General features: G+C 31.0%; 1 pseudogene; it reads left to right on the top strand.

The window, feature by feature from the left end:
- The first annotated feature begins 524 nt into the window (after positions 1–524).
- Positions 525–27,521, top strand: LOC143387689 (protein O-mannosyl-transferase TMTC3-like; annotated as a pseudogene).

Consider the following 27,521-nt stretch of genomic DNA (forward strand, 5'->3'; position numbering starts at 1 on the left):
TTTTTCGTGGAAGATTTTTGTTTTATCTTCAATCCTGAAGCTTAATTTTGCTGGATACATGATTCTTGGTTGGAACCCTTTTTCTTTCAGCGTTTGAAATATGTTGTTCCAGGATCTTCTAGCTTTCAGAGTCTGTGTTGAAAGATCAGCAGTTATCCTGATTGGTTTACCCCTAAATGTAATCTGCTTCCTCTCTCTTGTGGCTTTTAAGATTCTCTCCTTATTCTGTATGTAGGGCATCTTCATTATTATGTGTCTTGGTGTGGATCTCTTATGATTTTGTACATTCGGTGTCCTGTAGGCTTCTAGTATTTGGATTTCTTTTTCATTCTTTAAGTCTGGGAAGTTTTCTAGTATTATTTCATTGAATAGATTGCTCATTCCCTTGGTTTGGACCTCTATACCCTCTTGTATCCCAATCACTCTTAGGTTTGGTTTCTTTATGTTATCCCCTAAATCTTGGGATGTTCTGCTCATGATTTTTTTCACATTCTGACTGCTGGACAGTTTCTCCGTGGAAAGGGTAGCATTCCATTTTCTATGCTGCAGACACTAATAAAACTCATTGTCTTGATGTTCAGTACGTTATTGCTTGTTGTGATTAGAGTCCAGGTTATTCAGTCCCAACTTCCAGTGTTTACAAGGTATGAAATTCTGGTTCTTTTTTATTTTTAATCATTTTGCCTTTTTAACTTTGGACTTTAAGTGATCATAAATGTTTGGGAAAGTCTGATTTACACTGAATTTTTTTAGCAGTTTTATTGAGGTATAGTCTATATATTTTTAAAACTGCAGATCATGTTTAAAATATACAAATTCATTAGTTCTGTCATACTTGTACATCCAAGAAACCACCACATCAAGGATAATGACCCACAAATTAGTTAAGTATTAGGGTTAAAGTGGAGTCTTCTCTATCCTTAGTGATTTTTGTTTAACAGTTGTTGAGAGAAGAATATTGAGATCTCTACTGTAATTGTAGATTTGTCTTATTGCAGTTTTTTCAATTTTGTTTCATGTGTTTTTTAAGCTCTGTTTTTAAGCGCATAAATGCTTAGGATTTCCACATCATCTTGATGAGTTAATATCTTTATCATTATTAAATGAGCTTCATTGCTAGTAATAGTCTTTACCTAAACATTCACTCTGTCTTATATTAGTTTGTCACAAAGGCACACACCTGTAATTGCAGCAACCTGGGAGACTCAGGCAGGAGGATGACAAGTTTCAGGCCCGCCTTGGCAATTTAATGAGAAACTATTTCAACATAAAAAAAAAGTACTAAGGATGTATGTGGCTTAGTGGTAGAGCTACCTACTGAGGAAAAAAAATTCTCATGCCAGCTCTCCTTTATTAGTGTTATATAATACATATTTTTCCATCTTTTTTCTTTTTATCTATCTCCCCCTCCCCTCGTATACATATGTTTTATATCTACACATATTTTGTGTGTGTGTGTGTTTTGCTTTTTGGGGGGGTTTGGATGTTTGAACCCAGGGACACTTTATTGCAATCTACATCTTCTGCCCTTTTTACCATTTATTTTGAGACAGGGTCTCACTAAGTTACTTAGTGAGTTGCTAAGGTTGGACCCAAATTTGCAAATCTCCTGCCTTAGCCTTCTGAGTCAGGAATTGCAGGCTTGTGCCACCAATCCTGGCTGCTTTTATATTTTAAAATAATTTCTTGTAGGTTATATATAATTGGGTCTTAATCATTGTTTTTTGTTTGATTAGATAATCTGAGGTGTTTAAAATGAAATATTTGGTCCATTTATATTTAATATAATTATCGATACATTGGATGTAAATCTTCTACCTTAAGTGTTTTCTCTTTTTCTCATCTGTTTGTTTCCTTTTTACTTTCCCATCTTCCTTAGAACTTTCCCTTTGTGCTGTTTGTATATATTTCCCTTGAGCATACATTTTAATGCATTGTTGTTACATTTGCTTTAGATGCTTATCCTTAAGCATTTCAGTGGTAAAAGTCTTTTATATTAACTCATGAAATTATTTTTTCCCAGGGCTCTGCATTCTGTTAGTGACATTTTTCCTTATCATGAAAGACTTGCACATTTCTTAGTATGCAGCAATAATTCTGTTAGCTTTTATATCTAAAGATGTATTCATTTTACCTTTTTTAAAAAATCTTTTTATTTTTTTAGTTGTAGATGGACACAATACCTTTACTTTATTCATTAATTTTATGTGGTGCTGAGAATTGAAACTGGTGCCTCACACGTGCTAGGCAAGCACTCTACCACTAAGCTACAACCCCAGCCTGAGTGGAGAATACTACACTTGCTATTTCTCATTCAGTATTCTAAAAATATTGCCCTACATCTTTTGGCTTACATTTTCAGTAAGAAATCCTTTCTCATCCTGTATCTTTAGCCTTCTGTAACATTTATTATTATTATGTCATGTTAGTGGGGGGGGGTACGGCTGGAAGGTACACATACACGCGTGTGTATGTGTGTGTGTGTGTATCTGTTGTTAATTTCATCTAGTTATTTTTCATCTTAGAAACTGTTTTCATCTCTAGAAGGAAGTCTTGATTCAAATTTTTTTAATGTCTTTCATATGTCTACATAATCTATTTTGTTTTATTATCCTTCAATACTTTTTCTGTGATCCATGCCATTTTGATCAATTTATATTGAATAAATTTTCTTCTCATTGTGACTTTTATTTTTTTGCTTCTTTGCATGTCTGGTAAATTTTGAATAGATGCCATATATTAATTGTATCTTCATGTATTTCCATATAAATATTTTTGAGCTTTGTTCTGGGATACATGTAAGTTATAAAAAATGTTTTATCTTCTTGTCTTACTTTTAAACTCTTAGTGGGACCACAGCAGGCTTTAGAATCAGCTAAATTTGCGCATTAACATCTTTCTAACTTATACCAATGACTGAATTACGAAGATTTCACATGGGTGCTGAGGGCATTTCTTCCTCTGTATAATTTTATGGGACTTTCATTTCTCATCCTGTTTTTTATCCTTTTTCAAAATGTTCTTTCCCATTAGTTTTCCTAAGATCATTTTAACAGTCACAAAGTAAATGGCCTAAAACAATAGAAATGTATTCCCTCACAGTTCAGGAAGCCATACGTCCAAAATTAAGATGTTGGCACAATTGGTTTCTTGAGGAGGCACTGAGGAAGAATATATTTCATGCCTCTCTCCCACCTTCTGCTGATTGCTGACAAGCTTCAGCATTCCTTGATTTTGTAGCTGTATCACTCTAATCTATTCTGTCTTTACATGGCTTTCTTTCCCATGTATATCTATCCTCTCCTTTTTGTATAAGGTCATGGTCATTGGATTTAGGGCCTACTCTAATACGTCCTCATCTTAACTAATTACTTTGGCAAACTCCACACCCCCAAAAAAAGCCATAGTCTACAGTTTTAGATCGACATGCATTTGGGGGAGACATGATTCAGCGCACTAACCTTAGACACTTCTTCTCATCTATATTCAAGCAGGAACTCTTCAATACTGAAAGATAGTGGGGCCGCTCTGCAGTCTCTTAAGTTTTCTTATCATTTTTCTTCTCTCTGATATTCTACCCAACTAACTATAGACCCCTGAGCTCCTCAGGCTTCTGGTGTTTGAAGCTCCATCTTCTCAACTTCAGATATACCACTGGACTCAGCCTGAGTTCCATCATCTTCTTGCACCTACCTAGTGAAAATTTAATACCTAGATAGAGCTTTAAGTTGGTACAAGATGATGATTGAACTTAAGCTAAGTCCAGTGGTGTTCCAGCACATAGGCCAGGGTACTTTCCATGTCATTGCATTGTGGGCAGTGAATAGAATAAATTTTTTTCAGATAATTTTCTAAGTCCAAAATTTTATAGTGTTTTCACATAATAAATTGACCTCAGTATTATTTTTTATTTAAAGAAGAATGACTTCAACTTGCAGAATTTTTAACTCGAGTCGAGCCATATAAAACTGAACTCATTCAGGTATAACAGTATTGGAAATGGATTAAATTGTAGATATATATTTTTATATATCCTTTAGCCCTTAGTTTCAATGTTTTTATTCTGATTATTACTCCATTTAGAGAATTTAAATGAACTGTTTTCTGTGTCTGTTTCTACAGTCTGAAATGTGGTTTATATTGTCTTTGTGGCTCTTTGTGTCTGGAACATGTACCATTAAATATATATTTTCTAAATATAAGCATTTAAAAATATGTACATGTGCATTTATATGAATTTGATTCTGTTACACTACCCTATGAAACTGATTTTAATGATTTGTTTTACGTTGATTATAATATGATTTGATCTATTTTAAAGTTAACTTTTTTTTTCTATATCAGCTATCCTAAATATAGGAATAAATATAGGAAAAAAGCTTTGTATTCATTTATGCCAAATTTTTTGAAAGTTAAAGTACTAACAAAATTTATTATTCTTCATATGTATAGAGATTTCAAATATGAAAATTTAAAAAAAATTATTCAACATGTGCTTTTTCTCAGTTATTTAACATTTTAAGAAAATCAAGTCTAAGGGGTAAATGTTGTTTGTTTTTTTTAATTATTTAAAAATGACATTGGGTTTTTATTGTTATATTTTAACATTGCCAAAAGAATTGGAAGATAGATAAAAACATACAAATCAAAAGTTTTTCATTTGTAATGTACTATTTTAAAGTAATTTAATTTACATCAAATAGTCTATGCTAATAAAATACATAATTAACATATGATGAAGGGGTTAGGGAAATAGCTTAGTTAAAAGAGTGCCTTGCCTCACATGCACATGGCTCTGGATTCAATCCTTAGCAGCACAGGAAAAAAAAAAATCCAAAAAAAAAAGTGTCAACTTTCAGAGAAACTTTCAGAGAAATAAACTAATATATATTTTATTAATATACTAGGAAAAAAGTTAGAACACAACTAGAATGTTACATAAACCTACACAATTACAACTCTCTACTAGAAATTTAGTTTTTAGTTTCCTAATAATCAAAGCAAGGATGGTTAAGTTAGGAGGTAATATAGTTTTCTCTGTCCATGAAAGAAAAAAAACAAATTTTGTGTAGAAAACTTAATTTTTTTTAATAAAAATTAGCATTTAGCTTTACTAACTACTAGCAGTTCTCTCTAAAATAAATGTCTTATGTAGGGAAACATTTAATGAGATTTAGTGAAAATAATTCTACCAAATGTCATATTGTAGTATGAATTATTCTAATAATAACTAGAAAGAGATGACCTGCTTATTCTTCAAGTAATTCTTCATAAATATCACTTCTCCCAACTAGACATTTTATATAATTCAGATAGTTTGAATTTTAGTAATGATTTTATGCAATATTCAATATTTTATTTATATATGTTGTAGAATAAAATTTGTGTTTAAAAAGTGTTTTCTTATAAGTACCTTTTATTTTTTTTAATTCTTTATACAGGTTTGATAACCCAGCTGCTGTAAGCCCAACTCCCACAAGGCAGCTAACTTTCAACTACCTCCTTCCTGTGAATGCTTGGCTTCTATTAAATCCTTCAGAGCTATGCTGTGATTGGACCATGGGAACAATACCACTTATAGAGTCATTTCTAGATATTCGAAATCTTGCTATTTTTGCTTTCTTTTGCTTTCTGGGGGCTTTGGGAATATTCAGTCTCCGATATCCTGGTGATTCCTCCAAGACAGTTTTAATGGTAAGAAACTTCTTTCACTTTTTCTGCAATGTTGCATCCAGTTGATTGACACTATCTTTAATTCATCAAAGACATCTTTTTAAAGCAGTGTCTTTCCTTGGTCAACAAATACGTTTAATTTATAAACTTATTTTAGTTTATCCTAAAATTATAAAGCAAGGCACGTAATTTTCCTAATTAGGTGGAAACTAAAATCAAGATGTGTCTTTTTTTTAAGTTCATTTTCCTCTCATAGAGAAGAGTGTCCTATGAAATATGCAGCTAGAGAAATATATGTTAAGTTCTCATTAGCAAAATATTCATTACTTCCTGAGATAGCTCTTGCTATCTTCAGAGAATCCTGTTTAGTTGGAAAGGTTTTGTTGTTGTCATTTTTCTGAACTGTTTATTTGTAATTTTCCCTCTGTGCCCTCAGTTCTTCCTCACTCTAGTTATTTTCCCTCTTCCTTTTAATTATTAAAGACAGTAATAATCTATAACATTTTCTTAGCATTTACTACAGATTAGAAAATATAGTGCTTCAAAAATATTTCATTTCTGGCTATAGCCACTAAATGCATACTAGGCAGCACTTTATACACAGAATATGATAATAAGAGGAAATATAAGGTCCCATTTCCAGGGAGCTTGTCTTCTAGAGAAATTTGAAGCCAGTGGCTGAGAGAATATAAGATTTGGGAGAGATCGTGTTTACATCATCCTTGGACATGTTGAATGTGAGGGTTATTTAAAGCATCCTAGTATAGATTTTGAACAGTACTTCATGTCAAAAAGAGTTGCCAAAGTTTAAAATAAAATTTTTATTCATTAGCATAGTGGTAATTAATTGAAACCAGAATGTAGGTAGGATTGCATTTAGAGAGATTATAGAGCAACCTTTGTCAACAAGGATTTTTTCAGTTCAAGAACAGTTGCTAGCTGGTAACATTGTAGATGCGTACAACAAAAGTTAATTCATGTTCATTATAGATGCCTTAAAGTATCTGATCTCATTTCACCCCTAGAATAGTTAAGGTGACTGAGTAGAGTGAAAAGAGAAGCCTACAACTAGATCTTAAGCAACTCCCATATTCATATTTTGAATAGGAGACAGACCAAGGGAACAGAAAAGTAGGAAAGTATATTAGAAAAGACAGAATGTTTAACTCTTAACAGACACTGTTGAATACAAAAGTGAGCTCTGTTTGAAAAGTGATGTCTCTTGGATTTGACCTCTTATAGATCCATTAGTTAATTAAATGAAATTTATTTCTGTGGAGTGACTTGATTTGGAAATACAAAAGTAAAAATAATATTGGTGAAAAACTTGATTGGTTGATACTTAGAAACATTTTCATTTGAGTACTCAGCTATCTTTTAGAAGTTAGGAGATATCACTAATGAGTTGGCTTAAAAATAAAGTTGAAATGTTGATTAAATCAGTTTATACTAGCTACATGTTACTGTGGCTCCAAAGGTGGAGCTTAAAAGATATATTGTCACTGAGAAAATTTTTAAGGTTGGATAAGAAAGAGCATGTTTAAATTTTGCTACAGAGGATATAGGTGATTAGAAAAGGTTGAAACAAATGGTAGAAGGGAAAAGCAGGGAAATACCAAGCAAAAGTTTGACCTGAAATAGGAGGAGGAAACTCACAGGAAAAAGGGAAATGGGAATGAATATGGATGTTAGTAGGTTTAATAGCAAGAAATTAAAGGAACTTTTCTCTTATGGCTTTACCCCTCTCTGTAAATTAGTATGGTTGCCTGCTGAAAGTAAAATGGGTCAAAAGATTGAGAAGAGCAATCAAGATTCAAACATTCAGAGAGAATAGAATAACACCTGTCAGAAACCTAGAAATTCTAAGCAGTCTTAAGAATCAATTTGAGGCTGGGCCTGGTAGCACACCCTATAATCTCAGTGACTCAGTAGGCTGAGGCAGAAGGATCCGGCCTCAGCAACTTAGCAATTTAGAAAGACCCTGTCTCAAAAAATAAAAAGGCCTGGGGATGTAGCTCAGTGGTTAAGGGCCCTGGGTTCAATCCCTGATACCGAAAAAAAAAAAAAAAAAGAATCAATTTGAAGTTGGTGGTCATGAATTTATGAGGATGTTAATCTAGTCAGCTTTGGGACTTACTCAAGCTGCTCAAATACAAACAGCATAGATAAATGTCAGAATTATTCAAAATTGGGGTTCTGATAAAAGAAAGATTGAAACAAAAAGGAGAGATTGAATTAAAGCTTGACAAATAAAATGATGGTATATGTAATATGCTATTTTTTTTAAAAAGAGAATAATGCCAATGAAATAGATTTATCTAAATTATATATTATGTACATTTAAAAAGAACAGTTGTGACCTTAAGTATAACTGCTTTAAATGTGCTATTTTTTAAATGGTATTTTCTGAAAATCTCTACAAAGGAACAATAGAGCAAAGATATAATTTCAACAACAGATACCATGTTAACTCTTATTAAATAAGATATCATGTGTGTCACAACAATTTAAGTAGTTAGTCTTTTTTCACTTATGAAAAAATAGTCTCAAGGTGATAGAGTAGTTTACTTTCTATTACATAAGAAATAAGTGATAGGTTGATTTCAAACTCGTAGCTCTTTCTGTTGTCCTTCCTTTTCAAGACAGTGTATGTTATTAGAAGAAAATTAAAAATTATTCATAATTAACTAGATTGGCATACATTAGAAAAGAGCATTAAATAGAACTTGATAGAACTTATAAGTTTAGTCATTAGACTAACATTTACACATTTCTTATCCTAGAACCAATAAACTTTTCCTGAGAGATTTTTTTTTTTGTAACTTATAAATCAGTCTAAGATGCATCTCTGAATGAATTTAACACTTTTAATTCCTACAAATGAAATTGCTTTAGAACAACCATGAATTAATGGGAAATTATTTTTGTCAAGCATATCTAGGAAGTGAAAAATTATGTGCACTCTAAATACTTTATGTTTTTATTTTAATAATACTGAAATTTCAGACATAAATTAGTGTGATACATAGCAGCTTGAGAATGGTACTTTTCCTCAGATTCAATATTACGTGAAGTCATAATATATGAAAGAATATTCATGCAAAAAGTATTCTTTTCTAAGTATATGCATCTCTATATCTATATTTTACTAATAAAGTTTGATAAGGAAGAGACAGTTCTTTGCATTAGAAAAGATGCAAACTTCTGAAGCTGGAGATTAACTTATTATTTATTTAGGTACTGTGAAACAAATCAGGGAAATAACATAGAAACAGATGCCCATAGAAAGATGTCCTGATGACAAACTTAAATCCTTTCACAAGTTTGCTAATTAATTTTTCACAATTGTACAAATTTTTGTGGCTTTATAATTAAAAAAAAAACACATTTCATTCCATATTCACAAGGGCGATAAATCTGAGCATTTTTATGACATTTTATCTCAGTATATGTATTATAATTTTAGAAATTCTTGCATAGAATAAAAAGTCTTCAGTTTCCAGTATTATGTGGTTTCTTAGAGTAATAAAGTTACAAAAACATGTATGTTATCAACTTGTGTAATTTTGTTGAAAATTTTTTAACATATTTTCCTATCAGTTTATTTTGGCCATATGTAAAACAAGTTAGATGTGTAAACATTTTTTTAATTTTTAAAAAGTTTTTTATTCTGGTAAATTAAATTAAATTTTGTGTTCTGCACCATTTCCTCTTCCCCCAGCAATTATCATTCTACTCTCTTCTGACTGTGAGATTTTTTTAGATCTCATGTATAAGTGAAAGCATTTGTCTTTCTGTGCCTGTCTTTATTTCATTTAATATAATCTCCTCCAGGCTGGTGTATGTTGAAATAACAAGATTTCCTTCTTTTTAAGGCTGAATAATATTCCCATTATACATAAGTACTCTGATTTTTTAAATCTGTTTATCCATTCAATTCATTTGATTGAATGTGATTCCATTTCTTGCATATTGTAAATAATACCACAGTGAATATGGGAGTGTATATGTCTCTTCAACATAATAATTTCATTTCATCTAGATATATACCCAGTAAAGGGATTGCTGGATCATATGATATTTCCATTTTAAATGTTTTGAATAATCTCTGTACTCTTTTTCATAATGACTATGTTATATTTTACATGCCCACCATCAGTATGCAAAGTTTCCCTTCCCATCCCTACCTGTGTGTATTTTCTTTTTTTTATAACAATCATTCTAACTAGGCTGAGGTGATATCTCATTGTGATTTTAATCTGCATTTCTTATTTTGAGTATTTTTTCATATATCTCTGACCATATGAATATTTGCTTTTGAAAAATATATTCAACTCCTTTGCCCATTTTTTAATTGGTTTATTTGTTTTCTTACTATGAGTTGAATATGTCATTTTAGAAATATTTTCAAAAAAGTTTTTTTTTTAAAGAGAGAGTGGAGAGAGTGAGAGAGAATTTTTTAATATTTATTTTTTCAGTTTTTCGGCAGGCACAACATCTTTGTATGTGGTGCTGAGGATCGAACCAGGGCTGCACGCATGCCAGGCAAGTGCGCTACCGCTTGAGCCACATCCCCAGCCCCCAAAAAAGTTTTTTTTATTAACAGGATACACCTAGTTATTCAGTTTTCACATAAAGATGTAAATATTTACCATTGATCATTTTTTTTTATATATTTCACTAGGCAAGTATATTTCTCATAGAAAAAAGACAGTGAAAAAACAGTGTAGCTAAATATACTTTTCAAATTTAAAATGCTATTAAAGGTTCAGGTTTTAATTTCAAGAAAATAATCATTCCTAAACAATATACCTAGGAATATTATTTTCAAAGATATCCTCCAGTTATAAGTTCCAGAATTTAAGACTTCCATTGCATCTTGCTTACATACATCCTGATGTTTATACCACCCCTAAATTGTCTTCGTACTGTTTAAATTAGTATTCTTCATATTATCATTTTTAAATGGTCCACAAATGCATTCATCCAAATGAAATGATAAAATTTTGGATTTAGGTATTGAGTGTTTAGTTTTTTAATTTAATAAAATTAAACTATCTTTTTCTTTCTAGGCACTTTGTTTAATGGCATTGCCATTTATTCCAGCATCAAACCTTTTTTTTCCTGTTGGATTTGTTGTTGCTGAGCGTGTACTGTATGTTCCTAGCATGGGATTCTGTATTTTGGTAGTCCATGGGTGGCAGAAAATTTTAAACAAAAGGTAAATTAAAATGTTTGTTCATTTAATGCTTGCTAAATATAGAATTAAATGTGACATTAAAGTATTTTAAATCTGTATTTTGTTCAGTTTTGTAAATTATACTTTTTTAACCTTTTGGGTTTTTTCATCTTACTGTTTTCTTCTCATTGTCTATGATTCAAGTTAGGAAAGCTCCACAGTACCTACTCACTCTGTCTTCTTCCCAATATTTATGTAATTTTATTTTACAGCCTGAGGCAGAACAAACTTGAGTCAGACCCAATTGAAAACAAGGATATTATTGAAACTGAAGTCACAAATGACCATTTCCACTTCCATATGCAATGAACATATAGTCATCCTTCTTAAGTGAGTCTTATTGAGTTCTCAATATATATAAACTGCATATAATAGGCAATTCATAATTTCTTGCTATCACTATCTTCATCATAAGCTTAGTTTCCTAGTTGCCTTAAACTATTAAGGAACAGTATACTTAGAAATGATTATTGTAATAAGTTTTAACCCATTGTCTATATGTATCACTAAAATTGTCAAAACAAGCAAATTGTTAATGGTTAAAAACACTAATGTTAACAATATTAAATTTAGATCTGCAACTTGAAATAGAAATGCTTACTTCTCTCACTTTCATTTTCTAGTCACCTAACCCAAAAAATTCTGATTTCTCTTTTCATTATTTTTCTAGCAAATTATCTCCAAGTACTTACATCCAGTCAACATTTTTATTTTAAAAATTTTCCCTGGTTTCTCTAAAAGGTCTTCTGATTATCTTCACTATCCATTCACTTCTATCCAGTTACTCCTTGCTGTATGTGCTCTTTGAATATTTATATTTTTAAGAGTGATAGCCACTTTCATTTTACTGCACATCCTTCATAGGTAATTTCACCCATATCTACAGTTTTCACCACCATCTTTCAAACCTTTTCTCTTACTTTCTACCCATATATCCAAGTATACTCATTACTGATTTTTGATTACCTACCATCTTCCAAGAGTCTACCCTTTAGATTTATTTTCTCATTTAATCTTAGTACTTCCTAACTTTATTTTACAGAAGTGCAAATTGAAGCTTATATAAGTTACTTGAATTATCCAAGATCACATAGCTAGTAAACAACAGTCTTGGTTCAGATTTACATCTTACTGCTTCCAATGACCATTTTCTAAATGATTCATACTTTTTAACTCTGGTTAAGTGAATCTTTCAAAATACAAGAAATTGAACCATGGTATGGGAGCAAAAACACAAACTCAGATAACATTAATACTAAATGGAATCATAGAGATTAATGATGTATAACCATCTTTGTATAAATGAGGAATTGAGTCTCAAATAGCCTGAAGTTGTATATTGTATAAATAATTTGTATCTATTTTATTAGGAGTTAATTTTACTATGCCCTTTAATAGACAGTTCAGATTTTAAAGTATAAAATTATTCTAAGAATGTTGTAATGGCCTATGGTATAATTTTTAAGCAAAACATACTTTAAATATAGCCAGGAGGTAAGATTGACCCTTTATAAACACAGCCAGTATTCAAGTTGTAGGTAATGGTACCAAGGATGCTAAATATATAAAGTCACAATTAAAACTAGATTTATCAATTTACTGTCATTCTGAAAAAAGCTTTTGAAAGAGTTAAATGTCAGTATGAAGTTGGTCCTCTATATCTCTAGGTTTTTCATTTTCAGATTCAACAAACCACAGATTTAATATATTTCAAAATAAAAGTCACATCATTATTGACATGTGGGGACTTTTTTCTTGACTCTTTATGTAGCATTTACCTTGTATAGGGTATTATAAGTAATCTAGTGATGATTTAAAGTACAAGGTAAGCATAGGTTATATTCAAGTACTAAACATTTTATATAAAAGACTTGAATGCCTCTGGAAAGCTGGGTAGGTAGAACTATTCCTGCACAGGAACAACTGTGTCATGTAATTTAACACTGAATTTCATATTCATAATACTTTTTTTTGTGTTGGTTCTCTACAAAGTTGGGTGAATGTTAGAATTATCTTTAGGAACATTATCTTTAGGAACATTTAGCATATGTTTACCTTTCCTATAAAGTTAAATGCTTTTGATGATATGATTTTTTTTTTGGTCTCTTAAACAGTGTATTTAAAAAACTGTCCTGGGTGTGTCTATCCATGGTATTACTTACTCATGCCTTAAAAACACTCCACAGAAATTGGGATTGGGAGTCTGAATATACATTGTTCATGTCAGCCTTAAAGGTAAAGTATGGTTCAGAATCACAGGAAAGTATGTCATCAGTGATATATATAGAGAGAGGTTTTTTGTTTGTTTGTTTTTTAGCCATTTCTTAGCTGTTTTTATTTTAATCAGACATTAACTGTCAATATTAAGTCATTTACCAAAAAGTTATTGAAAATAATTTGTTCTTTATATTATTTATGGCATAAACAAATTATCTACATAGTACATGGCTGTATATTCAAAGAGTATGTTAATATTTCTTTCAGTGCTACATACATGTTGGAGTTCCACATGATAAGTAGTACTGAATTTCATTGGTTCTAAGGGTACACATTTTTTCCTAACCTGAATACCTGGAACAAGCATAAATCTTACGTTGAAAGTTATCTCTAAATTAATTATTGACTTTTTTTTTTCTTAATGGTTCATTAAATAGTGGTGAGTTCTATAGTTGATGTGCCTTAGACTCAATGAAATAAAATAACACAACAAACAAAAATAGAATCCTGCTATCTAAAAGATAATCAATGGTTACTAATATGGAAAAGATCAGAACTGATAGAAAGTAGTGGTAAAGCATTTCTTATAGAATGGACAATAAATATCTTAAAAAAGTTCTTTTAAAACCACAAATTTGTTTTCTAAAAAAAGTTCTTTTAAAACCACAAATTTGTTTTCTATAAAGGTTATCAGCAAAGAATTATTTTAGCTCTTCCTTATCAATGCCCATCTTCAAATCTCATAATTCTTACTTTATTTTGTCTATTTCTTTATTCTCTTTTGCCTAGCTTTATGGAATTGCTGACTGTACATAACAGATGACTGTCCTCTGGACCACAATAGTAGTTCCAGTAATTCCACCTTCTCCCTGAGCTCTGCAGACAAGTGAACCTTGAGCCCATATTTTTTGAAAATTTCTTTATTCTCACTCTCAGAACAATGGTTAAAACCTATAGTCATGGTTATAGATCAGTGGTAGAGCACTTGTCTAGCATGTGTGACACACTGGGTTCGATATTCAGCACCACATTTAAAAAGTAAATAAAATAAAGGTATTGTGTCACTCTACAACTAAAAAAAAATTAAAAAAAATAAAACCTATAGTCATAATTGATAATTCCTTGGTTGGGTATCATCCTTTGCCTGCAAGAATACCTTGCACATCTGAGAACTCTAAAAGCACACATTGACTCAGAACTTAGGGTTCCTTTTACCATAATAGAGTACTTAAATAGCTTTAAACATGTTAAGAATAAAAATAGTCATCAATACAATGTTTTAAGAACATTCTCATATTCTAATACCTTCTTTCTTGAAGGAATATGAATAGAGTAGAAATTTTCACACAGCACTATGTTTTGATTATGTAAAATTATATGTACAATTCTAATAACATAAAATAGGTGAAATTAGACTTTTGTGGTTTTAGTATATCATTAGGGGAAGAAGAGTAAATATGGTGAAGCAGTCTTCATTTGACTTCATCTCCAGGAACATCTCTATGAAACAATCCATTCCTAATAATACACCACTCAAATATCTGTGTGATTTGGAGTCATTTTTTAATATGTAATTTACTTCATTTTAATTGTATTTAAGGTAAATAAAAATAATGCCAAATTATGGAATAATGTGGGTCATGCTCTGGAAAATGAAAAGAACTTTGAGAGAGTTTTGAAATACTTTCTACAGGCGACTCATGTTCAGCCAGGTAAGCATTATTAGTAAACTGATGAATGGTTTTTGTTTTTTTGGGTTTTTTTAGAAGGAAAACAACATTTTGGGGGGAAAACATTTATATTAGATATTTGAGAATTTTTTCTTTGTTAACATAGTTGTTGGATGACAGTGAAATGTGCTTTTTGATGGAGTGCAGGATGCACAAGCTTGGTAGAAGTGATTTTAAGAGAGTAGAAGAAGAATTAGAGAGAATTCGGAAATGGAAGAAAAAAAGTACCTTTGGGGCTAATCCAGTACAGTTGGGGAAAGTATTAATGCCACGTGGAAAGACAAATAACTAGATGATGATATTGAATAGATGAGAGGAAGGAGCAATAGGGACCCAGTATCCAGATAGGATCTGGTGCTAAAGATGAGGAATTTATTCAAATTGGTACTGATAGTAAATGTGGTAACAGAAGGCACAGTATATGGATGTGGAAAGAGGCTAGAGAGTAGATGACAAGGAGGAAGTTTCTGGAGTTTTCTTTTGTTTGTTTCGGTTTTCTCGGTGAAATAGAAGGTAAAATCATTAGTAGAGAATAAAAAGGAAGAAGTGTTTGGGATTTAAGAACAGGAAAAGATATGAAATAGTGATCCAAGAATTTGCTTCATAAACTTAATGTATGTATGAATCAGAGAGTTTGTTATAAAGTATATTCTGATGAAGAGTTAGATAGAGCCTAAAATTCTGCATTTCTCATAAGTTCCCATTGATGTTAGTCTACAAATCACACTTAGAAACAAAGATCAAGGAAACTAGGAAAATAGTTTCCTATTACGTAGATTAGGAAAATAGAGTATAATTACCAGGCAACTCTGACACCCTACTTTAGATTAGTATTAATTTAAAATTAAACCAGTTGGTGTAGTTACATGTTTTTTTCCTACTACTTTTTAGCTACAGTGGTAATGAAGAATTCGATTCAAAAGAGTTAAAATTTTGTCAGACATGTATAACTAAGCAAAAAAAAAAAAGAATAACGAAGTGATTATAATGATGAGTTGCAGAATTTAGATTGGTTTAGAGTAGATGAGAAAGTTGGTAAGTGGTAGTGAAATAGTTACAGGATCAGCAGATTACAGTTCTGAAGAATGGATGGTCTAAGTATCAGAGTGTAGCTACAGCAGCAATATTTTCAATAGGGACATGTTCAACAGTGTAGAACTTTATTATAGTATATGTACCAAATGTGATCCGTACCCACCAATGCCATTACTTTCAATTCAGAGTAACAACCAAAAATAACCCACCACCTTAAGTGTCCTCACAGAAGTACAGAGTGCTGGGTACTGCCCCCAGTTTTTTCTAGGAGGTATGATTGTGTCTGTTGGAGCAACCTAAACTGGTAGAAAGAGGTGAAAATCATGGGAAGAAAGGCATCAAGGCCACAATATTAAATCTGTATAGATTTTGAAATGGCTAAGAATTTTGACTGTCATGATGTTGGAGGGAGCAATAGGAACCCAGTATCTAGTATGTACACTATAATATGCACACAGGGACTAGTGACTGCAACTCTGAGGGATAATGTACAATAGAGTTCAATGGCCTGATGTTTAGACAAGAGTGATTTTTAAAAGGAGTGATAATTGTCTGCAAGTGGCATCAGGGATCAAGGAGAACATCTAATCTTCTTCCAGGCCCAGTGTTACAAAGGATAAGAAAAAGAACTCAGTCAACACTTGGAATAGGTAAAAGCAAGGTAACCTTGTCTCCAAGACAAAGCCAAGTTTCAATTAGAGAAAAATTAACACAAGATTATAGAAATGGAACAATTGGTCTTTCCCTCCAGTTTTATCTCCTATAACTCTTTCATCAAGATTAGTTTTTCTTGAAATATAGGGTACACATACTGTTCTTCTACTTTGGCTCTGTTTATATTCTTCTTATTTTTTTATTTTATATATGACTGTGGAATGCATTACAATTCATATTACACATATAGAGCACAATTTTTCATGTCTCTGCTTGTATACAAAGTATATTCACACCAATTTGTGTCTTCATACGTGTACTTTGGGTAATGATCTGTTTAGATTCTTCTTGAACCTTCTCTCCTTTCTCCCTTTCCTCCCATTTACTTTCCAGCATATCCCTGCTAGACATGAGTACTAATGATCTTTTATAACCCATTTTTTATAACCCTACAAAAAAATAGGCTCTTATTCTAAATTACCTTCCCATCTTTCCACCTAAAGAAAGTATTTCTCATTTAAAATCCCTTACAACTACTCTTTTTTTAAATATATTCTCTGTAGTGCCATATTTTATTATTGAAATGTTAATTTGCTCAAAATATTTATTAAATTGCATGTAAAACATTGGATTTATCTTTTTAACTCCTACATTATCTTGTAGCATCCTATACACAATCAAGAATCACTAAATGTGGTTGTTTTAATTCATTACTTTTGAAGTCTTTTAGATTCATTCTAGGAGTTTTTAGAGAAAATTTTGATGTCAGGTTACACAGACTTTGAGACTCTTATTTAGACCCCTTCAGCCAAAGTTTTTCTCATTTTTAAATTGGAATAATAATTTTTGTCTCAGCATTGTTCTGAAGACTAAATGTGTATGTTGATAAATGTGCATAAGTGCAGTTTAATCTAGTAAACAGTGTATTTAATCACAGAATGTTGCAAGTATGGGCACTTAGTTTTAAATAATTTTCTCCATCATTATCAGTTGTCACCTTTATAGTTTTTTTAGATATACTTGCTGAACCTCTCTATGTATGACATTAGTATCACACTTTCACAATTACTGTTTTAATAAGTCATAGACTTGGGAGGACAGGTAATCAAGTTTATTAGAAATATTTATGAATAAAAAAAGCTTATAATATAAGTTGAAAGTGATATTCAGAGGCTTCTTATTCTTTGTGTGGTTTGGTTTGTTTTTTGCTATGTTCATAGAAATTTTGACAGATGAAGTGACATTATTTCACTGTATTATGAATAGTTATTGGAGTTTGGGAGAATGTAACCAAGATAGAGCTAAAAAGAATGACTCAGATTTTGTCCCAAATGACTGAATAGTAACAAGTATAGAGATGATCATTTAAGCCCTGAAATAGCATTAAGTCACACAGAGTAGGAATCCATAACATCCTAAGGCTCTTTCAATTAAAAAAAAATGTGAAAGCTTTTGTTGCATACAATGGGAATAAATTACATGATAGTCTTCACATGCATGTCATGTTAGATAACCAATTTATTTTTCTTGTTTTGGTAATTGCAAGTGTATTTTTAACAATCCCAGTTCACAGTTTTGTAAATAAAGTTACAGTTACTTGTAAATCCTTTTAAAAGTCAAGAATAATCTACCCTTAAGATACATCAGAATCCTCCAATTTTTTTGTTTTGTTTTGTATTGTTTTGCCGAGAGAGCATTGGTTTCATTTTTATCTAAGTAAAAATCTTTGAAACTGTTTAATCAGAAAAGATAGTGGACCTGTTCCTTAACTTTGATATCATCAGGATGGGAATAATTTTAAAAGAGTTTTAGGAGTTTCCATCTGCTTATAAATTTTATTTTTAATTGACAATTTTGTGGACAGGGAATACTGGGAAGCAAAATAGTTTGGACATCAGTGTGAGAATTCTTGATTGCATTCTTTTGGCTAAAGCATTAGCAGGCATACACAGTTGCCTGATAATTTGCCTTCTACATCACATGTAGACAGGATGACTGAGATCACATGCAAGCCCATGGTGCTTCTAATAACTTGTCATTTAAGAGGAATGGTAAATGAAAATTAAATTTCACAGTATCTACAATTGTAATGTCATATAAAAAATCTGTGGTTTCTAAATGACAAAGTCAAGGTATTGTTACTACTTATTAGGATTTGCCTATGTTTCAAATTGAAGGAAATTCTAATTTACTCATACATGTTAATGAAAATTAAAATGTAATTACATTCTCTTCCAAGTTCTTGGATGTCCTGAATTCTATCCATGAGTCACTTGGAAATGAAGAAGTACAAATAATTATACAAACAACTCTTTCAAAGAGATTTACTATATAAAAGAACAGAGATTTTAGCAGTATAAAGATAGTATGAGCAGAGTCACATGGAGAAAATGAACATGATTCAGTGTGTAAGTAGATTGGTTGGTCTTAGATCAGAGAGGAGGTATAGAAGGGAAAACTGAGTATGTATATTCACACAGATTGGTTGAGAGCATCGATAATGGGATGAGTCATAAATTCCTCTCTGTTCTCATTTCCCTGATGAAAATAAGTTATTAGAAATTTGAGGAGAAAGAAGGAATGAAATACTACCCAACTAGGGTTCTGAAAAAAAATGAGTTTATTAGAAAAACAGTTATTGACAGACTGAGAGTATATTTAAGATTTATAATGTCCTCATTTACATTGATTTAAAAGCAGACTAACTTATGCTATGCTTGATTTGAATAATTTACTCAGATAAACAAATTTGTACTTTGATTTCTCTATAGCTCCTTAGTTATTTAAATATCTTTGATTTTTTTCATCTTCTTACCTTTTTTTGAATTTAAATTTACTTTAGAAATAATACTATTCCCAAAATCCTTTGGGATGTTTTAACTTTATAACTTATAAAATCTTCTCACAAATTATGTCATTTTTTAAGTCTTATTAAGTAGCCATTTTATTGCTAAAGGATATCTAATTGCTATCTTTTGTTCTTTGAGAAAATGGAGCTACTTTATTATAATATCTGAAGTCTGCATTGATGGCAATAACTTCTTAGTATTCCACCTAATTCCGGTGGGTTATAATTTGTTTTATTTTTTTTATCTTAAGTAAATAACCTCTTTCTTTTCTAAACCTGGTTGAGACTTATTTTAGTACAAGTACTCTGCTGACCTCATTATTTACATTTTCTTTTTATACATTTCCCATTTAACTTTTTGTTAGATTAAATTCATTACTGTATAACTTTTTCACGTTCTATATATCCTTCGTTTTTACTATACATGTTTCTTTATAACAAAAACTGTGGATTTAATTGATGTTAAAATTAAAAAACAAATCAGTTCTATAAAAGCAAAGATTACCTACTGTGTATTTTTATACACACTTGATAATTAGATAATTTTTCACTCCTGGCTGTAAAGCAGAATTCCCTTTGAAACTTTTTAAAAACAGGTATTCTAGTTTGCAAGTAGGATTGCAATGACTAGTCTGAAGTTTTTTTGTTTTGTTTTTGCTTTCTTAACCCTACTGACTCCATAAGACTGGGCAGTACATCTAAAATGAAAAACTCCCTTACCTCCAACTTTATCCCCCAGTTCTCAAACCAAATTTATACTACATCTGCCATTTTTTATACAGTACACACAGTTGCCAACCTGAAGCATAATGTAGCAAGATCTTAGGACTGTTGCTCTCCTCCTAGGGGAATACCCAAAATAGATATGCCTTGGCCCCTATGTGTCCTGGGAGTTGCAGTCAGAGAATTATTCCACAATTGCAAAATCGTCGGTGTCACAGGCAAGTAGTATTCACCAATTGAAACCTTGTCATGTCTGTTAGATATTCTTGTTGAATAAAAATTGTCTAATTTAAGATCTCTCTTCCTTTTATCTTTGTTCCAAACCTTTGAAGTATTTACTGGGAAGTGTATCTTTTTAAAACTAATATGCATTGAGTCCTCATATTTTTCTTTTCCTGAAAAAAAATTGATTTTATTTTTCCATTTTGAAAAATGAGGCATAATTTCCTGGCATTCCAAAGTTAACATAATCTTTTTGTAAGTTTTTAATGAATTATATAGTGTTGTATCATCATTTAAGAGAGAAGGGCCACAGCATCTTATGTAATACTGTTTTCCTGTATTCCATTATTCTGTCATTACAGTCACATTCACACAAATTTTTAAAAAGCTTATCACAAAATCCTTTTAGTCTCTAACTTTTATACATATTTGTTAGCTATAACACTTGAGCTAATTCTAGGACTCATGATGATCCTTTTCACTTGCAGAATTGAACCATATGTTTTTATTGAATTCCAAAACTATGAGATTAAGGAAATAGAAATAAGCTTTAGTATAAGATAGTAAAATATAGTGAACAATGTAGTAAGGTAATGTCATCATGACCTATGTTGTCCTAACCCTTTAGAGAGTGATTGAAATAGATTTTTCATGTTAAATACATTTTCTGCATTCACATTGCTATACATGATTTTTTAGTATACCATTCATCATAAGTTATACCAAGTTATGTTAAAAGAAGTTCAGAGAACCAGGCATGGTGGCATCCTCTGCCTATAATCCCAGCTACTCAGGAGGCTGAGGCAAGAGGATCATAAGTGTGAGCCAGCCTCAGCAACTTAGTGAGGCCCTAAGCAATTTAGCAAGCCCCATGTCTCAAAAGTAAAAATAAAAAGGGCTGAGGATATGGCTCAGTGTTAGTGCCCCTGGGTTAAATCCCTACTACCAAAAAAAAGAAAAAGAAAAAAGTTCAGAGCAGAGAAAAAGCAAGATCTGTTTCCCTCTTTTGTATTTTTTACCTAATTTATTTCTAGAAGCATGTCTTCTCAGTAACCTTGAATACTATTATACCTCTCAATGAATGATTTTTTTTCTTTTTAGATGATATTGGAGCCCACATGAATGTTGGAAGAACTTACAAAAATTTAAATAGAACTAGAGAAGCTGAAGAATCTTACATGATGGCTAAATCACTAATGCCTCAAGTAAGTTGTCATAATTTAATCTATTGTTTCATGTCTCCTCTGTGTCCATGTTGAATAGTATTATTTGGATGGGAAATCTTTTTCTTCAGTTTGTTCATATAAAATGTAAGGTGTCTTACAGAATTTTCTATTTCTATAGAAAGTGTTATAAATGATTACATTTACTTTTCTAGCTAACTTGATGTTTAATTATTTTTATAGTCTATTTATAGTCTTTTATAATCTATATGAGGAGGATTTTGTATACTTTAAGCAATAAATTCAACATTTTTCCTATCCAAAAAATGAAAATGTGATAAAATAGAATGTCTCTGTTGCTAAATTGTTTTAATCACTTGTTAGAATGATACAAGCAGAAAATTCATCAGATATAACAATATAGTATCAAAGATGAAAGATCTGTTTAGAAAACAATTTGTGCTGCAGATTTCTCATTAAATAGCAATATTAATGATTGGATACTTTAATAAGTTTTCTAAAAATAAAGTTGGACCACATATCCTGAGGATTATTTCAATTCTGAAATGATATGTTAAATTTATACTTATAGGTTTTTTAATCAGATAATTTATTGTGTTCGTTAAAAAATTGGATCCATCTATATTATATGTAATGACCTTTATTTAACCTGAATAATCAACTGACTAGAACATGTATTTATCAAACAAGTTAGTTTTTAGTATAACTCTGAAATAAAATGAACTGTCCTCGGGAAATATTTTGCTGACAAAAAAAAATGACAAAGTGTACAGTTGGACTGAGAGGCAGGAGATCTGGGTTTTTTCCTGTTCTGATGCCAGTTTTTTAAGAAATCTTTGTCCTCTAAAATATCTGATTTATCTGACTTTAGAAAAAGTAGATATGGGGGCTGGGAATGTGGCTCAAGCGGTAGCGCGCTCGCCTGGCATGCGTGCGGCCCGGGTTCGATCCTCAGCACCGCGTACAGACAAAGATGTTGTGTCCGCCAAATACTAAAAAATAAATGTTGAAGTTCTCTCTCTCTCTCCCTCTTTCTCACTCTCTCTCACTCTTTCTTTAAAAAAAAAAAAAGAAAGAAAAAGTAGATATGAATAAAAAGCTATCAATGGTTGCATTTAGCTGGCATGAATGAAAAATTGTCCTTTAATGCCACAAAATTTTACATTTTATGAATATTACACATGTTCACTTTCACATTTTTATATTTAATTTGATACATTAGTAAAACTGGCAGCATAATGTTACTGTTTTCTGTATTACTTTAAATAAGCCCCTAGGAAAACTTACTTTTTATCTTTATTTGGTACTGAAATATCAAATAATGAAAATGCCTTTTCTTCTAAACAGATTATTCCTGGTAAAAAGTATGCAGCTAGAATTGCTCCTAACCACATAAATGTTTATATCAATCTGGCCAACCTTATCTGAGCAAATGAGTCCCTGTTAGAAGAAGCAGATCAACTTTATCGACAAGCAATAAGTATGAGACCAGACTTCAAACAGGCCTACATTAGCAGGTATCATAGTTCACTTTAGAGCCATCAATGTAGAAGATTGAAGCTGTATCTGCATGTACATCTTGACTAAATTTGGCATGTTTTTCTTTTAGTTACTTGACTCCAAATACATAGAGAGATTATAGCTTATTTGAGAATGACAATCAAATTTGATTAATTTGAAATTGACAAGGGAATCCCTTGTTTTGAAATAGCTAACTTAAGTTTTATATGAAGGAAAGGGTAGAAAAAGCTCCTTCTGTTTCATTTTCTTATCATCACTGAAATCTTTTTCTTTTTTTCCCATCTAAAATATCTAGAACTTATATTTTCTATTAGCACCTTCTGTTATTCAACTCTCAGAAACTTTCTTAAGTAAATTTTGAGATTTAACTGGTTATTGATTTCTTTAACCACAAAGAAACCTTGGTAGTTTTCTAACATCACATGTTCAGTCTTATGTACTTTCTCATGTAGGTGTTATCATTTGTATACTTTGGGGAAAATGACTGTTAAACTCTGTTTTGCAGCCAGACTAGGAAAACTAACCACTGTTTTTATAGAAAAAGTGCATTCAGAATTTAACTTTTTGAGATATAATTTATTTTTAAATTGGAGGTTCTCTTTTTCAGCCTTATCCAGTATTCATTGTCATGTGTTCATCCATAAAGAATTATTCAATAATCTCTGCATTTAAAAAATAACATTTTAGATTAATTCTTAGAAGTTGTTTCAGTGAAAATATTAGTAAAAATATTTTTGAGCAAAACTAAATTTAAGTTCTCTAGCAGTAAATAAAACTAGATTAGAAAATTGATGCAATGATTTTCTAACTGATCCCCAATTCTAGATGTGTTTCTTAGTTATCTGCAGGTGGCACTATTTCCCTTCTACCCTACAAGATCAACTTTTTTGAAATTCCTTTTTTCTTTTAATGTTCATTTTATAGTGTACTTTTAAGGATAGTAAGTTAATATAAGGAGTTACAAATTTCAAATGCTCTGTTCATTTGTATAGTGAGATTTGTATCATAGATTTGAAAACTGTATTATTTTTTTCTACAATCACATTTATTTTTCTTTTTCAAATGCTTTCTTCATTATCTGAAAAATTTACTGATCTCCCACACTTGATTATTATTACTTGATTAGACTCATTTTTCTAATGTAGTCAAGTCTGTTTCATTTTAAGATATATTCAAAGAATAGATTTTCTCTGTTCCCCTTTTTTGAGTGCCTCTCCACATCTAACCTAAAGTCAAGCATATGTTTTCTTTCTGTAATAATATTTGAAAATATATCCAGCCTAATTTGCCGAACTATGGAGTTCAGACTTGAGAGCAGCTTCAAAATGTTATTTTTGTTTTTGAAGAGAACTTTTAAGAGACTAAATTAAAAGAAGTAATGAAAGCTGTATGTGGAAAGGCTTCAAACTTGTAATAAATGGTGTCTACTAACTGACATATAATGTTTTACATAAACCTCATGTTTGATTTTTTTACATAGGGGAGAATTACTTTTAAAAATGAATAAACCTCTCAAAGCAAAGGAAGCATATCTTAAAGCACTAGAACTGGACAGAAATAATGTAGATCTTTGGTATAACCTGGCAATTGTATATATTGAACTTAAAGAACCAAATGAAGCCCTAAGAAACTTTAATCATGCTTTAGAACTAAATCCAAAGCACAAATTAGCATTATTCAATTCTGCTATACTAATGCAAGAATCAGGTATGTTTTCTCAATATTTCTATAATTATAATTTGATATACAGTAAAACATTAACTTAAACTTTATTACCCATAATAAACATTTTGTAGAGGTAGTTTATAACAAAATTGTATATAAATGGCATAGTAAGAATATTTAAAATACTTGAATTTTACTTTAGACTCTTTTTCAAGTAAAATGCACTGACATGAGAATACTAATTATTCATTTTCCAGTATGTGTTAAGACTAATTTTTAGGCAGTGTGTTAAACAATATCTAATTAATGTGTTTGTTAATTTATTCATGTAAGCATAATATAATGCCGCAGTCCGGCTGCAGCAAAATAACCAGGGGGTGAGGAGCAACTTGTGTGCATTGTTACAGCAGGAGTGTAGCCATTTATTGTAGGACAGGAGGGGTATATATACATTACACACAGCTTATCTAAATTAACATAAACCAGATACGGCGGTCAACCAATAAGGAATCTCCACACTTAATGGCTCGCTGGCATTACTTCACATTACTTCCCTCTGGCAAAATGCCAGGCGCCATCTTGACTTGTTTACAGATCCTAACAATATAACCTCTTTAACATAAATAACATTAGAGTTTACTTTGATTTACAAGATAAAATACTTATATTTTATATATCTAGTTTTGCTATTTTTGAGGTATTATTATAATTTCCTATATTTCCTACAATCCTGCAAAACTAAATTATTAATCACAATAATTTTCTATCTTTTACCCATATGTTGTATAGAAATGTTTGTTGTCCCTCTCAAGGCAGAATATATGATTATAATCTCTTTAAACTTTATGTTGGAAAGATCTTTTTATTTGTAATTGCTGTTTATTTCTTAAATGTTTTTCTTAAAACATTTACAAAAAGGAAAGAATCATAAAATTATAATATTTTTAATATGCTCACTTTGACCAACAGATTCTGTTTACTAAGTTATAAATAAAGCTACTCCCAACTTCATATAGCTATATTAGTAACTGAAATCTAGTGATTTATTTTCAAATTTTCCATATTCATCAATGTATAATTTTTAGTAAAACTAATGGTTTGTAAAATAATGATCATGAAGGCTGCTCATTATACAATATAAGATTGCACCCTAAAGTGTATAGTTGTAGAACTGAAAAAAATCTTATTTGCAATAGAAATTATCTCAGTAAGTATTTGTTTTTCAGATCCTAATTTTAAAGCCTAATAGATATTGTTTATTTTTGCCCTTGAAATTTCCTAAAAATTTTGAAATAATATGCCAGAAAACTGAGTTAATAATTCTGAAACATTTTTAACAATAAGTTACTTTTTGCTGGGCATTTTTACATATATATCATAGTAATTCTTGTAAAATTCAGTAAGTTAACCCAGAGACGTTAAGTAACTTGTTCAGTATATAAAATCATAATTTAAGAAAATCAAGAGTGATGTCTTTTTTTGGGAATTCATACACCTTTGTCCTCTTAATTCTGTATTCTTCCTTTGATATTTCCTTGTAGATTCTTAACTTTGAAAGGATTTTTTTCCCTTTTGGCTTCTGAAGCACTCTTACTACTTTAAAGGAAAGGAAATGATCTACCATTAAATATGTCAGTGTTTCAAGCATATTTATCTTTCCAATGAAGAGAGAGATTTTTTGCTTTTAGTTTTTTATTTAAGGTATAGAAATTAGTTGCTTTGGTGCTATCTTTTTTAATCTAATTAAATATTTGAAAATGACTGTGTTCTTTAGATGCAATTCATTTGATGATGATATTTTATTATCTTTTTTAAAAAAAATGATTCCTAGGTGAAGTTAAACTCAGACCTGAAGCTAGAAAAAGACTTTTAAACTACGTAAATGAAGAGCCACAAGATGCTAATGGCTATTTCAATTTGGTAATGCTTGCCATGGATGACAAAAAGGACACTGAGGCAGAGATTTGGATGAAGAAAGCTATAAAATTACAAGCTGATTTCAGAAGTGCTTTGTTTAATCTGGCTCTCCTGTATTCTCAGACTGCAAAAGAATTAAAGGCTTTGCCAATTTTAGAAGAGTTACTGAGATACTACCCTGATCATATCAAGGGTCTCATTTTAAAAGGAGACATTCTGATGAATCAAAAGAAAGATATACTTGGAGCAAAAAAATGTTTTGAAAAGATTTTGGAGATGGATCCAAGCAATGTGCAAGGAAAACACAATCTTTGTGTTGTTTATTTTGAAGATAAGGATTTATTAAAAGCTGAAAAATGCTTGGTTGAAACATTGGCATTAGCACCACATGAAGAATATATTCAACGCCATTTGAGTATAGTTAGGGATAAAATTTCCTCATCTGGTTTTGTAGAACGGCCAGTATTCCCAGCTGATAAGACTTCAGGTGAAGAAGGAGACAAACTTCCAGCTGAAAATATAAAAGAAATCAGAAGTGAATCCAGACCAACACAGATAATGAAAACAATTGAATCTAAATCCAAAAAACAATTAGCAAAAAATGCAGACAAAGAGACCCCCCAAAAAACAACAAAAGACATCAAAGAAATTGAGAAGAAGAGAGTTGCTGCTTTAAAAAGACTAGAAGAAATTGAACGTATTTTAAATGGACAATAGCATTATTCTTTATAATGTGACATTGGTATCAAAAACATCAATCTATATCATGTGATTGCTTGTACTGGGAGCTTTGAAAAATATCAAGAATATGTAACAGTCCATCATGGGCTGCCTCTACATTGGATCAAAATAAGATTTTTCATTAAAGACCTGTCTTACCCTAAGATATGTGT

Source organism: Callospermophilus lateralis, unplaced genomic scaffold (genome assembly GCF_048772815.1).
Source record: "Callospermophilus lateralis isolate mCalLat2 unplaced genomic scaffold, mCalLat2.hap1 Scaffold_148, whole genome shotgun sequence".
NCBI classification, from domain to species: Eukaryota; Metazoa; Chordata; class Mammalia; order Rodentia; family Sciuridae; genus Callospermophilus; species Callospermophilus lateralis.